Source organism: Indicator indicator, chromosome 28 (genome assembly GCF_027791375.1).
Source record: "Indicator indicator isolate 239-I01 chromosome 28, UM_Iind_1.1, whole genome shotgun sequence".
In the NCBI taxonomy this organism is placed as follows: domain Eukaryota; kingdom Metazoa; phylum Chordata; class Aves; order Piciformes; family Indicatoridae; genus Indicator; species Indicator indicator.
The window spans coordinates 3,844,981-3,858,545 of NC_072037.1; positions in this window are offsets into that span (position 1 = coordinate 3,844,981).

The window sequence follows — 13,565 nt, forward strand, 5'->3', positions numbered from 1 at the left end:
AGCAGAATCAAGCCAGTTTAGATTAATATTATGGCAAATATCTTAATCCCATAAGAAAATTAGTGTGTGTGATTTTAGGTTTATCATGTTATGGGGTATCTGGTGATGAGGATAATGCTGAAGTACTTAGCTGAAGCAAAATCATTACAGTGGAGTTTCCCCAGGCACCCAAATTCAGACTCCTTTGAGTAGTTTGGCCAACATCTATCACATACAGTCAATGCTACAGCCTGGCATGGGGAAGAGGCAGCCTACTACAATAGACCTTTGTTGTGCCAATGATTCAAGCAATTGTTTTTAAAAGCTGCCTTAAAGATTTCTGTTCCACCACAATGCAAGTTTCTACTCAATTACTAAAAGGAATATGTTTTCTAAGCATGAAACAATATCATTTTTGTCAGGAGTTTGGAAATGGAGCACTTATATGAATCGAAGAAAGCTTCCTTTCTCTTCCCAGAGTGGTTCTGGTTATGGGGAAAGAGCTTTCTGTGTGAGTAATCTTTCTAAGTAGGAAGCAGAGCTCCCCTATTGCTAGGGAAGAATGGACCTCCAGTAGGCTAATATGTGATGGATGACTGAATGCAAACTTGGCAACGTTGTTCTCCGCTACCCAAAGAATACAAAACGCCACAGGCTATTCGTACACAGGGACTCTCTGGTTGGAAGTGCTGAAAACTTGGCAACATCCCACCTCACTTTAATTAAAACTACAGTGGCAAGACAATTAAGCTTGTGATTTTGGAGAAATTTCTTGCAAGAAGATCAGCTGAGGATGAATTTATCTTTGATGATTGACTCATGCATAAGCCAAAAAACCCCCACATAAAAGGAGAGTTATTCTCATTGACTCCACAACCTGAGCAGAAAAAAAAAAAAAATCTCACATTTGGGTTTTTTTGGGGGATGTGATGTATATTAACTAGTATTCTTTAAAGTCTACATCCAGATATACACTGAAGCCATAAGGGGTTTTTGGGGATTTTTTTTGCCAGCGACAGGATTTGCAATATATAGGAGAGAGATAAATGATGTCTACAGAAATCCAGTAAAATATTACATTAAGGCCATGTGTACTTATAGAGGCATAGATATCATTCCAGCCAATGTGAAAAACAGACACAAAGTTATTAAAACGTTGTTCTTTTAGCAACAGAATCCCTATTATATTCCTCTTTCAATGCTTGAACACTTTCTGATGGATCAAGAGACAGCTCTTGTCAGGCAGAATCCCATGCTGACTCCTCCTCCCTAGTCTGCCCATTCCGCACGGTTTGGTTACATCATACATTGAAAGATTTCACTAGCTGGAGACATGCCCAGTTTTTAACTTTTCCCACATGTGGAAGGCATTTAACTCCAGCTCAGACTGGACAGAGGGTCGAACGCACGAGTGGACAGTAAGCACTGAGACAGGGGAAGTTTCACACTTGTGTAAACCCCAGAGGATCAGGGGAAAGAGAGACAACTCAAGACTGCCTCTCAGGGTTGCTCATGTTCCTTCTTTCCAGCAGTCTCGTTCCTCAAAGAACTGCCTTCTTCCTTCTTCTTTTTCTCTTTACTACACAAAGGACTTTTCTGAACAGCTAATAATAGCAATTTTAAGTTCTTTGTGTCCCAAAGCATCAATTAGTATGTCTATTCACTCTTTCTAATACAGTGAGGACCTCAAGGGCTGTAGCAACAGTAACAACATCATCAACTTCTGCTCAGCTTCTACACAAAACCAACAGAAGCCATGGACAGCAAGTCCACTTTGATAGCAGATTGTTTAATGAATTAAATTACACCTTATAAACTCAGAAGTGATCTGTACACATCCCTTATTGCTCAGCTCTTGACCTCAGATTATGTTTCCTGCCAAGCACTCACCAGTTCCTAGCCCTCCAATTGCAGTAGCTTTGCCTATTTGTGAGCCTGGGTGATGATGAAAGATTTGCACAATTTAATTCACTCTGATTGTGATCTTCCTTAGTCACCCACTTCACTAATGGCATTTTTTCCCCTGCAATATTACATCAGCAGCTTATTTTAAACTACTAAGGGTAGCTGTTACATTTCACAGCACTTTCAGACTTCTGCAGTTTATAACCATAGGTTTTGGTAACAGAGATCAGCTTGAGAAGGGTGTGCTAAAGTCAGAAACTAAGTCTGAGAAGATGCATGGTGATAAATCAGAGGACAATCAAAGTCTCCAACTGCCACAGCTCAAAACAAATGCCTTTTTATTCTTGGAAAGCTGAGGGTCCTAACTTTCAGTGCTGTAAATCATCTATTCCTAAGGCTACAGCTTTAAGAGACACCGGACTTTGAAACTGTCAATGGCTCTTCAGCTTAGCAGACTGTGATGGAATGGGTCCAAGAACAAATATATCAAGTGACAGGCTTCAAATTAGAGCAGTTTTTAACCACTCTGAATTTCTCCTGTTTCAATGCATGTCACACAGCTAGGACAGGTAGATGTGTAGCTGAAAATGAAGCAGACACCACCCTCTGCATTTACACTTACTGCCAAATGTAATATTCAACCTAGACAGACAGCAGGGTTCACTAATGGAAACAGCCCACTGAACACTTTCTCCCCTAGAGATTTGCCAGGACAGGACATCCAGTTACACCAGACAGCTCTTACACAATCCACTCCATTCCATGGCCATTTAGAACCACTCAAACCTCTGAGGACACCCTGCCAAGCCAGGTGAGCAGATGAACAGGTGAGCAGTTGTGTTGTACAAGGAAAATGCAGAGAACTGCACAAGCAGGGCTAGGATTTCTAATGCTTTTACCAGGAGGGCAGAAAGGGTTAAAGCTCTGTCTCCCAAGCAATATCACTGTCTCAAATCACACTTGTTTCTCAGTTCTGCCTCACTCTTGAGAAGGATAAAAAAGTCCCCAGAAGCAGAGACTCTGCCATCTGATCTCATTTTCTTATCAAAAAGTGAAACAATGCTCAAGATCAAACTTTGACAGCCTCTTTACAGCAAGTCAGAACATCTTCATTCGTGAATAGTCTTTGGCTTTTTTTAGATATTTTATGAAAGGCAGTAATATGACAAATAAGCCACCTGATCTGAATTTCAAACACCTTTAGAAATACTGCTCTAGTAACATGATAGTTAAGTTTAAGTCACTACTGAGGAGAAATGATCCAGTCTTCAAGAGCTGGGCTCAACAATTAAAAGAAGAAGAGATTTCCATTAACAAAAAAATCTCCAGCTGAGACAGTTACTGGTAACTTTGTGGAGCACTTCAGCCTGAGTTTAGGGATATTCCCTGTCAGTCTTAGCCTGGTTAAACATCATTATTTCAACAGGAGGATCAGAGCTGGTTGGTTCTCATCACCACAATGAGATTTCTTTAGCAGAATACCAGACTCCTGTCCAAATGAGACATGCCATTCCAGTCTGCAGGCTGCATGCTTTTCAGTAGAACCTTTGGCTCTTCTACAGCTTTGGAAACACTGATAAAGTAAAACTGCAGTTATAGGATTAAGGACTGGAGCTTCCAAAGAAATTCCCCTGGGCTGAAAGGAGCCAGAGGACAAAATTAATGAGCAAAAACTATGGAAGACAAATAGCAATTTGCTGAGGATAGTGACAGTGATAGGGTCAGTGACAATGGGGACAAGCAGAGCTGTACAACATCTCTCTCTCTCTGTCCCTTGTCAGCTGCTAATGGCCTTGCTCAGTTCAGAGACACATCCTCTCCTGAGTGGTTGTGCAGAAGTGGAGCAGTTGCAAGGGGGATGTGCTGGGAACACCCTGAGAACTCTCCTAAATACTTTTAAAAGTCACTGCCAGGGAAGGTGGACTGCAGACAGATGGATTCTCTTATGGCTAAACACTTTCCTTTGACCAAGCATGTGCTCCTGAGTTCCCAGTAGCAGTAAGAACAAAAAAAAAAAAAATCCCCAAACCCAAAGGACATTGTAACACTTTCCTGTCAGTCTTCCTGGGATTTAAAAGACTGTTGCTAGCCCCCACTGTCCACCTCATTCCTGGTCTGCAGCACACTTAAGACTTCACAGGTTTAAAAGGCAAGTGCACAACCCCAGCATAATAAAACAAATGCCACATATAATGTTAAGCAGGAAGCATGCCAAATTAATTCCCACTTTTTAATTAACTGGGAGAGAAAACCAAACACAACATGACAATAAGGCTTTGCCCAGGACATAGACTCCCATGAACCCATTGGTTTTTAGTTTCCTCATGAAGGAAAATGTGATAAATATCTTTTAACATGCGAGTGGGCTCCACCATCATTTCAAACTTTCTCCTGCATAGCACAGAACAGAGTTTTTCAGAAGTTAGAATAACAGCCAAAAACTCTCTCTCCTGGTAGCCAGAGAGCAAATCAGGCAGGAAAAACTCTGCAAAGGTGATGTAACACAGAGTTTTGAGTAAGTGGGCTTAACTCCTAAATGAGGCTAAGTGATCAACTTCTCCCAGTTGGCTTCTGTATTTTAAGCCAGTTTGAGCCTAACTGGTGAGCGCAGACACAGTCATGCAGAAAATCTCAGTGCACAAGGCAGCAAGTAGTTAAGACTCAACATAAAGCAAGTGTCTCCATTTTTCCATGCTGAAGAATTTCAACCTCCTGCTCCCCAGAATCCACCCATTTAAATACTAGTAATAAGATACCAGCTGAATCTCCTTTGTCTTTTGCTCCCCACTGCAGACTAATGTTACCATACTCCCAAAAGAAACTGGAGCCCAGTGGGGGCAGGGAGGGAGGTGACAAAGGCTTCAGTGCGAATAAGTGTGCAGACAGCAAATTGAAAAGGGAAAGGGCCTGATTCTTTCCAAGTCAAACACCATAGCACAGAAAGAGGAGTTACCTGGGAGGTTTAAGAGCTGCAAGTGGATTTAGTCTGGTACACAAGGTGAGGATGCGGGAAACATTCAGTACCCCAGAAGAAATCTCAAATCTGATTTTTCACTCTTCCTGTCAATTTGGATTCTGTCTGTGGTTCTGTAGGTGTCCAGCGTTCAGCTAACTCATCCTTATTTCATTCATTGGATCAGATTGATGTCAATGAGATATTTCTATACACTATTATTACACCAGACAATAAAGACAAACTAAAGCCAGGCATGCTCCCATTCAAAGATCTTCCCTCACCTGATCCCTGGCTCTTCAGGCGGATAGTCATAACTAGGAGGGTCATGACAGAACAACCGTTCCACTGCAAACTTGTGTGGGAGAAGAGCTCCTGAGTTTTGAATTCAGGCAAGCAGCAGACTTACCTTGCAGAGTGACAGAGATTAGATCCTGCTGTGAGCAGCCTCCATGAAATAAATAGGATGTTCCAGCCAGCTAGCAGCGTCTGACTTCGTTGCCGTCCTGTCAAAACTCAGAGAAGTTGCGATGTCCGATTTTGTGCGTGGAAGGCAGAAACGTTTGACAGTAAGGCAAACTGGTTAGATCAGCCAGATTCTGCTGGGTTTATATAGCTGAGCTGCAAATCCTGATCCTTGGCTCATTCCACTGTAATAGGACGCCTGAAGGCATTTTTTTTTTCAGTTTTGCTTTAAAGGAACAGCCTCTCTTTGGCTTCGCTTCTGAGAGACACACAGGCACACTCACATACACACACTGTCATACACAGGCACACACACACACACAAAAGAATTTGCATGCAATTTATGGCTAAAGAAGGAAACCCCTGAACCATTAAAAAAAAGAAAGTCAGCTCAGGGCAAATGACTCAGAAAGCAGAATATTTTCCTTACAGCATCAGCAGGGTACAGCACCGGGAGTTTTAATCCCCTCATCCCCATTATTTCAACGTTGCAAAAGAGTAGCAAAGTTAAATAAAATCAGAAGGACCACAAGCAGGATTTCAGTTCTAGAAACTCCTACAGAACATCGTGGGTCTGATGTGTAGGTAGTGTGAATCGGCTCCACTCCACTGGAATCAACTGAAAGCACTGAGATTTACACAAACTGGGAATCTGGCAGTTCCCTGTAATTTCAAGCTTGTGATCTCCTGGGTTTACTTTTACACTCCTGCTCTCTCTAGGGCCATAGGGAGAAATCCAGTAAGCAGAGTCCTAGCCTGATTCTTTGTACAACCCCCCCCAAAAAACAACAAGGAAGAGGAGGATGATTGAGGAGGGATTCCCTTTCTTCCCAGATCTGATAAAGAGAGATTACGTGGCTGTGTGGGTAAAGATAATCCAGCCACTTTTGTGAGGCTTGTGGTTGCTCAGTCATTTAGCTCTCTCTGCTTCCCATCTCAGAGCTATCAGTAACACACAGAGTGTTCATCTGGGACCTCTTCAGAGGTGTTTGTTATCTGTAACTACCCTTGGACCTCGGGTTTGTGACAAAAAGTAAAGATCACAGTTAAAGGAGTCTCATGAACACTGATCTCAATCCTACCTGATGCTAGCAACCTTTCTTTCCCTTGCCTATACCCCAGCCCACAGTGGGGTTGGTTTTAAAAGGTTTAGGGTTTTTTTATTGTTGGAGGGGACATGGAGTGGTGACACAGGGGGAGAAAGGAAGGCTAATCTTTAACTTTGGGTGAATCTTCAAGGATTAAGGATGCAGCCACTCTTCTGTTTGGTGATTTATAAAGCAAGACTCATCCAAACGTCTCTGAAGACAATGAAGGCACAGAACACTACTGACCAAATTTAAGGGAGAGCACAGTCACAAAGTAATGGGGTCCTACAGAGGAGCAGGAATGTCCTCAAAAGGTTAAAAATTGATTTCATGTGCCTTTCTGATCATGTTTCTTCATGAATATATCTCCTCCCAGCTGGCCTTTCCCAGGCTGCATCGACTCACACATGATTTTCAGGGTTTTTTCCTTTTTTGCTCTCTCACAAGCTCAGCACTACCAGGAAGATTTGGCCCATCCTACAACATTTAGGAAAGGGTGGGAGAATTCCTGACTCTGAAATTCAGAATCACCATTTTAGCATCATTACTTTTGGAGATGGTAAAGAGTAGAGTTCTTGTACTCTGAGTACCCACTGAGCTACTTCAGTTTTCATTGCTGTGGCTTTCATACAGAGCACTGACCTCATGTGTCTATTCTTTTGTGCCTAATATATCACTGAGCTCCCACCAAGCTCCCTGCCACAGCACATGGCACAAATTTCAGTCATTGCCAAAGAGATGCTGATGAAAAATCAAGTAAAACAAAAACAAAGAAAAAAAAAAAAGGAAGAAGTTTTTGCAATAGACTTTTCCAAAAATTACAAAGGTGTTCAAAAACCACTGAGATCTCAAGTTTCAGTAGGCAGTGATATGTCTCTACCAGCCCTTTACAAACAGCCATTTCCAATTTCTGAGTTAATTTTTGGTGTGCTGGGTTTCACAGCATCTATTCCCTAAGAAAAGAAACAAGACTTTGTTGAACTAATCCCTGGTAAAAGCACTGTATCCTCTTTGATTCATAGAATCATTGAATGGTAGGGGTTGGAAGGGACCTCCAGAGATCAAGCCCAACTCCCCTGTCAAAGAAGGGTCACCCAAGGCAGGTCACACAGGAACACATCCAGATGGGTCTTGAAAGCCTCTAGAAAAGAAGACTCCACAACCTCTCTGGGTAGCCTGGTCCAGTGCTTCATCACCCCCAAACCAAAGATGCTTTTCCTCATGTTGAGAAGGAACTTCCTGTGTTCCAGTTTGTGTCCATTGCCCCTTGTCCTATCACAGATCACCACTGAAAAGAGACTAGCAGCATCTTCTTGACACCCACCCCTCAGATATTTATAAACACTAATAAGATCTCCTCTCAGTCTTCTCTTTTCCAGACTAAATTGCCCCAGATCACTCAGCCAATTGATTGCTGATTTCATAAAAACAAATAATGTTCTGGACATCTCCACCCAACTCATAGGCAAAGGGATTGCTGAACACAGCCACTAGTGAGTCACTTACATTTGTGTGTAACTCTTCTGTTGGTGGTCCTGGTACCAGCCTACCTTAGCTCCCCTATAATTCTATAACCCTGTGAGATTCAATTAAAATATGGACTCAGGGCCCAAGTCTGAATGTGAGGTTTAGAACAATTTTCCCAATAAAATTTGCTGGGGATTCAGGTGAAAAAAAAAAAGAACAACAAACAAAACACAACAAAACAAAACAAAACACAACAAAACAAAACACAACAAACTAAAGAAACTAACTGCTCGTTGTCCCATAAATCAGTTGCCCTAGCTCCTGCACATGGGTCACAACAACTCCATGAGTACTGCAGGCTTGGAGTAGAGTGGCTGGAAACTGCCTGGCAGAGACAGACCTGGGGGTGTCCATCAACACCCGGCTGAGGAAGAGCCAGTGTGTGCCCAGGTGGCCAAGAAGGCCAGCAGCTTCTTGGCCTGGATCAGCAATAGTGGGGACAGCAAGGGCAGGGAAGTGATCATGCCCCTGCACTGAACACTGGTGAGGTCACACCTCAAGTATTGTGTCAGGCTTTAGGTGCAGCACAGTAAGAGAGACATCGAGGTGCTGGAGTGTGTCCACAGAAGGACAAAGCTGGTGAAGGGTCTGGAGAACAGGGCTGGTGAGGAGCAGCTGAGGGAACTGGGGGTGTTTAGTCTGGAGAAGAGGAGGCAAGGAGGAGACCTTATTGCTCTCTACAAGTCCCTGAAAGGAGGCTGCAGCCAGGTGGGAGTCAGTCTCTTCTTCCTAGTATCAAGTAATAGGATGAGTGGAAATGGCCTGAAATTTCACCAAGGGAAGCTTACTTTGGATATCAGAAAAATTTCTTCCCTGAAAGAGTGGTCAGGCATTGGAGCAGGCTGCCCAGGGAGGTGATGGAATCACAAACCCAGGAGGTGTTTAAGAAATGGGTAGACATGGCAGTTGGGGACGTGGTTTAATGGCCACGGTGGTGTTTGGGCTGATGGTTGGACTTGATGATCTTAGATGGCTTTTCCAAGGGAAACAATTCTGATTCTATACAGCTGCAAAACACTTCATTTACTGACTACACCCACGAGTCTAAACAAGCTAAAGTTTGTGTGTAAACTGTGGAAAGCAACTTGCAGGATTTGTTTTCGGAGCATTTGCTTTGAGCAGCTTTTCTGCCAGCAGCTGTTGAATCAAAATTTAAATTCAGTTTTTCTCCAATAATTCTCCACCCACTTTCCTAACTTCAAAAAAATATACCACAGGAGACAAGTTCCAGGTAAGAGTTCAGACCTGTTCTTGTTTTATCTTTTGGGGCTCACCCATCCTTAATTATACTCTGTTGCAAACGCTGAGTGATACACTGAGTCAGAAGCAAATGATAACATGAAAGAACAGGGAAAATGTTTTCTCATTAGGAAGATAGCTTTAGGTTGGGATCTGATACCAGCAGGACTAAATCTGAAATCTGTGCCCTGTGGTGTCCTCTTTCATTAGACATGTTGATAGCAATTGATTTTATTTTTTTAATGGAAGGGACAGGGAGAAATTAAATGAACACTGAGCTTCCTACTCTTGACTTTATTGCTGTGGGTTTATGCACTTACGAGATCATAGCAGAGATGAAATTCAAGCACAAGAGATAGACAAAACCTGACATTTTTGAAAGCATAAAAGACACCAACTATTTATTTTTTTTAATATCAGTGTCTTGCAAAAACATATGCCCATTATTACCTTAGGGCAAAATTGTTACAACAGAGGGCAATTAGACTTAGTTCCAATTCCATCCCTGTGTTGGTTCACCCAGAAATTATTTGCTTTGTAGTAGCACATTAGAGAGTGAAGACATGGACACAGACACAGAGGGAATGAACACTGATGTTGGCACAGCCCAAGAAGTGTTTTGTCATGCCCATAGTGCAGCCAACACCAGTAAAATGCAGATGGGAGTGCAGTGAGCCACTGGGATGAAACAGGTCAGAAGATACTGTTCTGGGGCAGGGAAACATGTACTTGATTTGAACTGTTTTAGTAAGCCAGAAGTATTCAGTGCCTATGGCTGGAAGGCAGTGTATTCCTTATAGAAAGCTTAGAGTAGGACAAGGATCAAAAATAGCACCAAGAGCACACAGCCAAAGCAGCCAGCTTGAGAAACAGTACCAGTGCAATGTGTCCTGCTGGAGACAGCTTAGCTCATTTAATGTTACAAGGAAGATGAACAATCAAGATTTAAAGAGAGACTGTAAGAGTTTCATTCCTTCAACTTTTAGGTCAAGTAATTTCCAGAGACATCTTGATACTACTTCATTTAATCTGCTTTGCCTTCATTTTCTATCCTTTGAGACCCTATTCATAAGATTTCTGGTACAGAACCTAGTTCACAGTACTTCTGTCTTTACATTTGCCTTACACTGATTCCTTTACAACTGCAGCCACGTACAGGTCAGGTAATCCCAGTTCACATTCAGTACTATTCTTGCAGTCCTGCTAAACCTTTGGGTACCACCTCATCTGCTGCTTTTCAGTTGATTTCCCACTGATTTGCTGCACATAATTGTCCCACTGCATTCACTCCTGCTTACTTGACAATCATTTGCGAACAGATCTGCTTTCGATGAGAGCATTTGTTATTTAGAATCACTCAACACTGAGATACAAGAAAACACTTCCACTTATTTCCCCAGAAAATATCTATCAACTACTGCTTTAAATATCTGCTATTTGCAAAAATTCATGTCCTACATTAATATTCTCTTACCCTTCATGTGATTACTCTCAAAGAGAATTAAGGCTTTCAATCACTGCAGATTTGGGCTACTTGTCCAGTGCTTATATTTAGGTGAGAACACTAATTTATACAGTTATACATAGAGCATTCTTTCCCAAACATTATGGACACTGGTGTGTGACCATGTTCAGCCATGCTGAAGACAACACTGCTTTGAGGCAGGATTGATCCAGGCAATTGCAATCCTTGTTAAAGGCAGGAAAATGCCCAATCTTTTGGCATCAAAGAATGCAGAAACTCACTCTTAACCCAGGGGAAGTCTGGCCTAAATGTATGAATGCCAGAACGGGAGGTACAAGCAGTTGCTGCACAGACCAGCGCCACTGTGAATTTCAGAGGAGTTAACTGCACACATAAAGGCAGTGAAGTTGAGGTCCCACTGAAAGAAAAAAGACAAGATTAAAAAAGTCTGTAGTGACAGGACAAGGAGCAATGGTTTTAAAGCAGAGAAGAGTAGATTTGGATGGTAGGAACAAATTCTTTATCATGAGTGTGGTGGAACACTGGAACAGGTTGCCCAGGGAGGTAGCTGGAGGGCCATGCCTGGAATTCTGTGATCTAGGCATCACATCATGCATATTGTCACTGGCATTCCTGTGAGTCAAGGTAAACAAGCATATAGAGAAATCAGTATTTATCAAGTGTTCCAATCAATGTCCTATCATTAGCATCCATAAAAGATCCACTTCAGGATAAGCAGACACTGTGTCCACTCTTTGACTGGCTTTTCTGAAGACAGCCCTGATCCCCTGACATAAAAGAAGGGGGAGGGGGGTGAATTGCTTCTATTTGAAGGTCCCAAATAAGAGCGGAAGAGATCAGTTTGAATCAAAAATATATTAAAACAAAACTCCCCAAACCCTGGAGGAGAGTTGCACTTCCAAGCATTAGAAATCTCAAGCTGTGTTGAAAAGAGAGGAAATGTCCCAAAACTACCTGTTTGTGTTGGTTCTAGACACTTCTGTCTCTAGTTTTCATAGCATACCCTAAAATTGCTTGCAAGTAAAAAGTAATAGTCACAGATTAGCAAATAAGGATATTTAACCTCTCCATCCAGCTTTGGGGGATGAGCAGCAGATAAAGTCATTAGAGAAGGTCAGGAATCTGGCTGATGGAGAACCCATCATTTGCTTTGTAATTCTTGGCCTCTGCAGTCAGCTGAAGAGGTGAAGGGTTCAGTGAAACAGCAGAGCTGTAAGGCAGACAGCAGAGCTGTTTGACCTGCACAGTGTTTGGACAGACCAGCCAAGTGTTTTAGTGTGAGAGCTGGAACTGATCGCTTCATTTCGAGAAAGAACTATACTGGATGCTGAACCTCAGCTTCAAGAGCAATATCCCGGGAGCAGAGAGGATGGGGGCTGGTAGGTGCAATAGACACATAGCCTTGAACTAGAATTCTGGCTTCCTCAAGCACCAATAAAGAGGTTTTCATAGCTACGTTTGCCTAATTGTTACCTCACTTCTTGACAGCCTAACAAGAACCATGGTGAAGGAAAAGCAGACTTGTGAGAATTTCCACTCCCCAGCTCCAATCCTGCTGATTTTTAGTGAAAAGTGCTATTTAGCCTCTCCTCTGTTTTGTCTGAGAATTGCTCCTGGCCAGCTGGGATGTCACAGTCAAGTCCTCTGAGGCTGGTGAGGAACAGTTGCATGATTAATCCCACGTCACTCACAAGAGTCCTGCCTGATGTAGCTGCTCATCTCCAGTCTGCACCCAGGCATGAAGAGACAGGATCAGAGTCCTACCAGGCCAGCTCCTGGTGCTGTCCATTTTACCCAAGTTATATATGGACACAACAAAGCACTGGGAAAGAGAGAGGTCATGCTGGCTCTTCACAGAGCTCTGAGCCCATTTCTGTGGCAGTGAGGTGGAACCTAAGCTCTTTCTGCTCTCTCCTTGTGTATCGCTCCACACACTGCACTGTGTCACCGGTGAGGTCACATCATAAAAGCAGAGCAAAGGAGCAGAGGGAGACCTTTGTTCCCTGCCTTCTTCCCAGCATTTCCGGTAGGAGCCCATACACCTCTCCTCATATCCTGCATTTGGCCTCTTCTGGGACCAAAGGGAAACCTCAAAGCAGATGGGATTTAGCTTACTTACATTCTCTATAGCTAACTCAGATTTTATTAAATGCAGCTGTAATCCCAGACTGCTTCACATGGGTTAGCTCACTTCTTACGCTGCTTCTGTATCTTGAGAAATCCAGGCTTAGCAAGAATTCTGAGCCAGGAAAAAAAAGAAAAAAGGAAAAAAGAAAAGACAGAGTGAACTTGTCAGAAGCATCTAAGTCATGAATTTAACAAAAGAAAAATGTAAGTCTGTAATTGAGCCTGACCAATGCTTTCTTATTTCCCAGTTCCTCACATCTCTAATGGCAGTATAGTCCACCCAAGCCTGAGATTAGAGTGCATCAGATAACACAGCAGAAGCAAAACATACACCAGAGTAAGACAGGATAAGTCATAACTGACACCAAATGCCTGCAACCCAGGAGCAATCTGTCATCTTCCCCTTTAAGCTTGGAGCTCTTTTAACATTGACATCAGAGGAGCAAATTCAATTTAAATCTTCTCTCTTCCTTGAACCATCTTTCTTAGCTCAGATTCTCTCCCTTTCAGAGCTTACACACAAGGCAAACCTTCCATAACAGTATAATCCCAACCATCCCACATTGAAATAGGGTTGCTGGAAGCCTATTTATATGACAGTGGACATTGTGTATGTTGCATTTATCCTGAGAACAGTTATTTTATTCCCACACATTTGGAGTACGAACTGTATGACAGAATTGTGCAAATACACCTCCAAAACCTCATTTATAACATTTAGAATCATAGAATCACAGAATGATTTTGGTTGGAAAAGACCTTTAAGATCATTGAATCCCACCACTGTCCAACTACC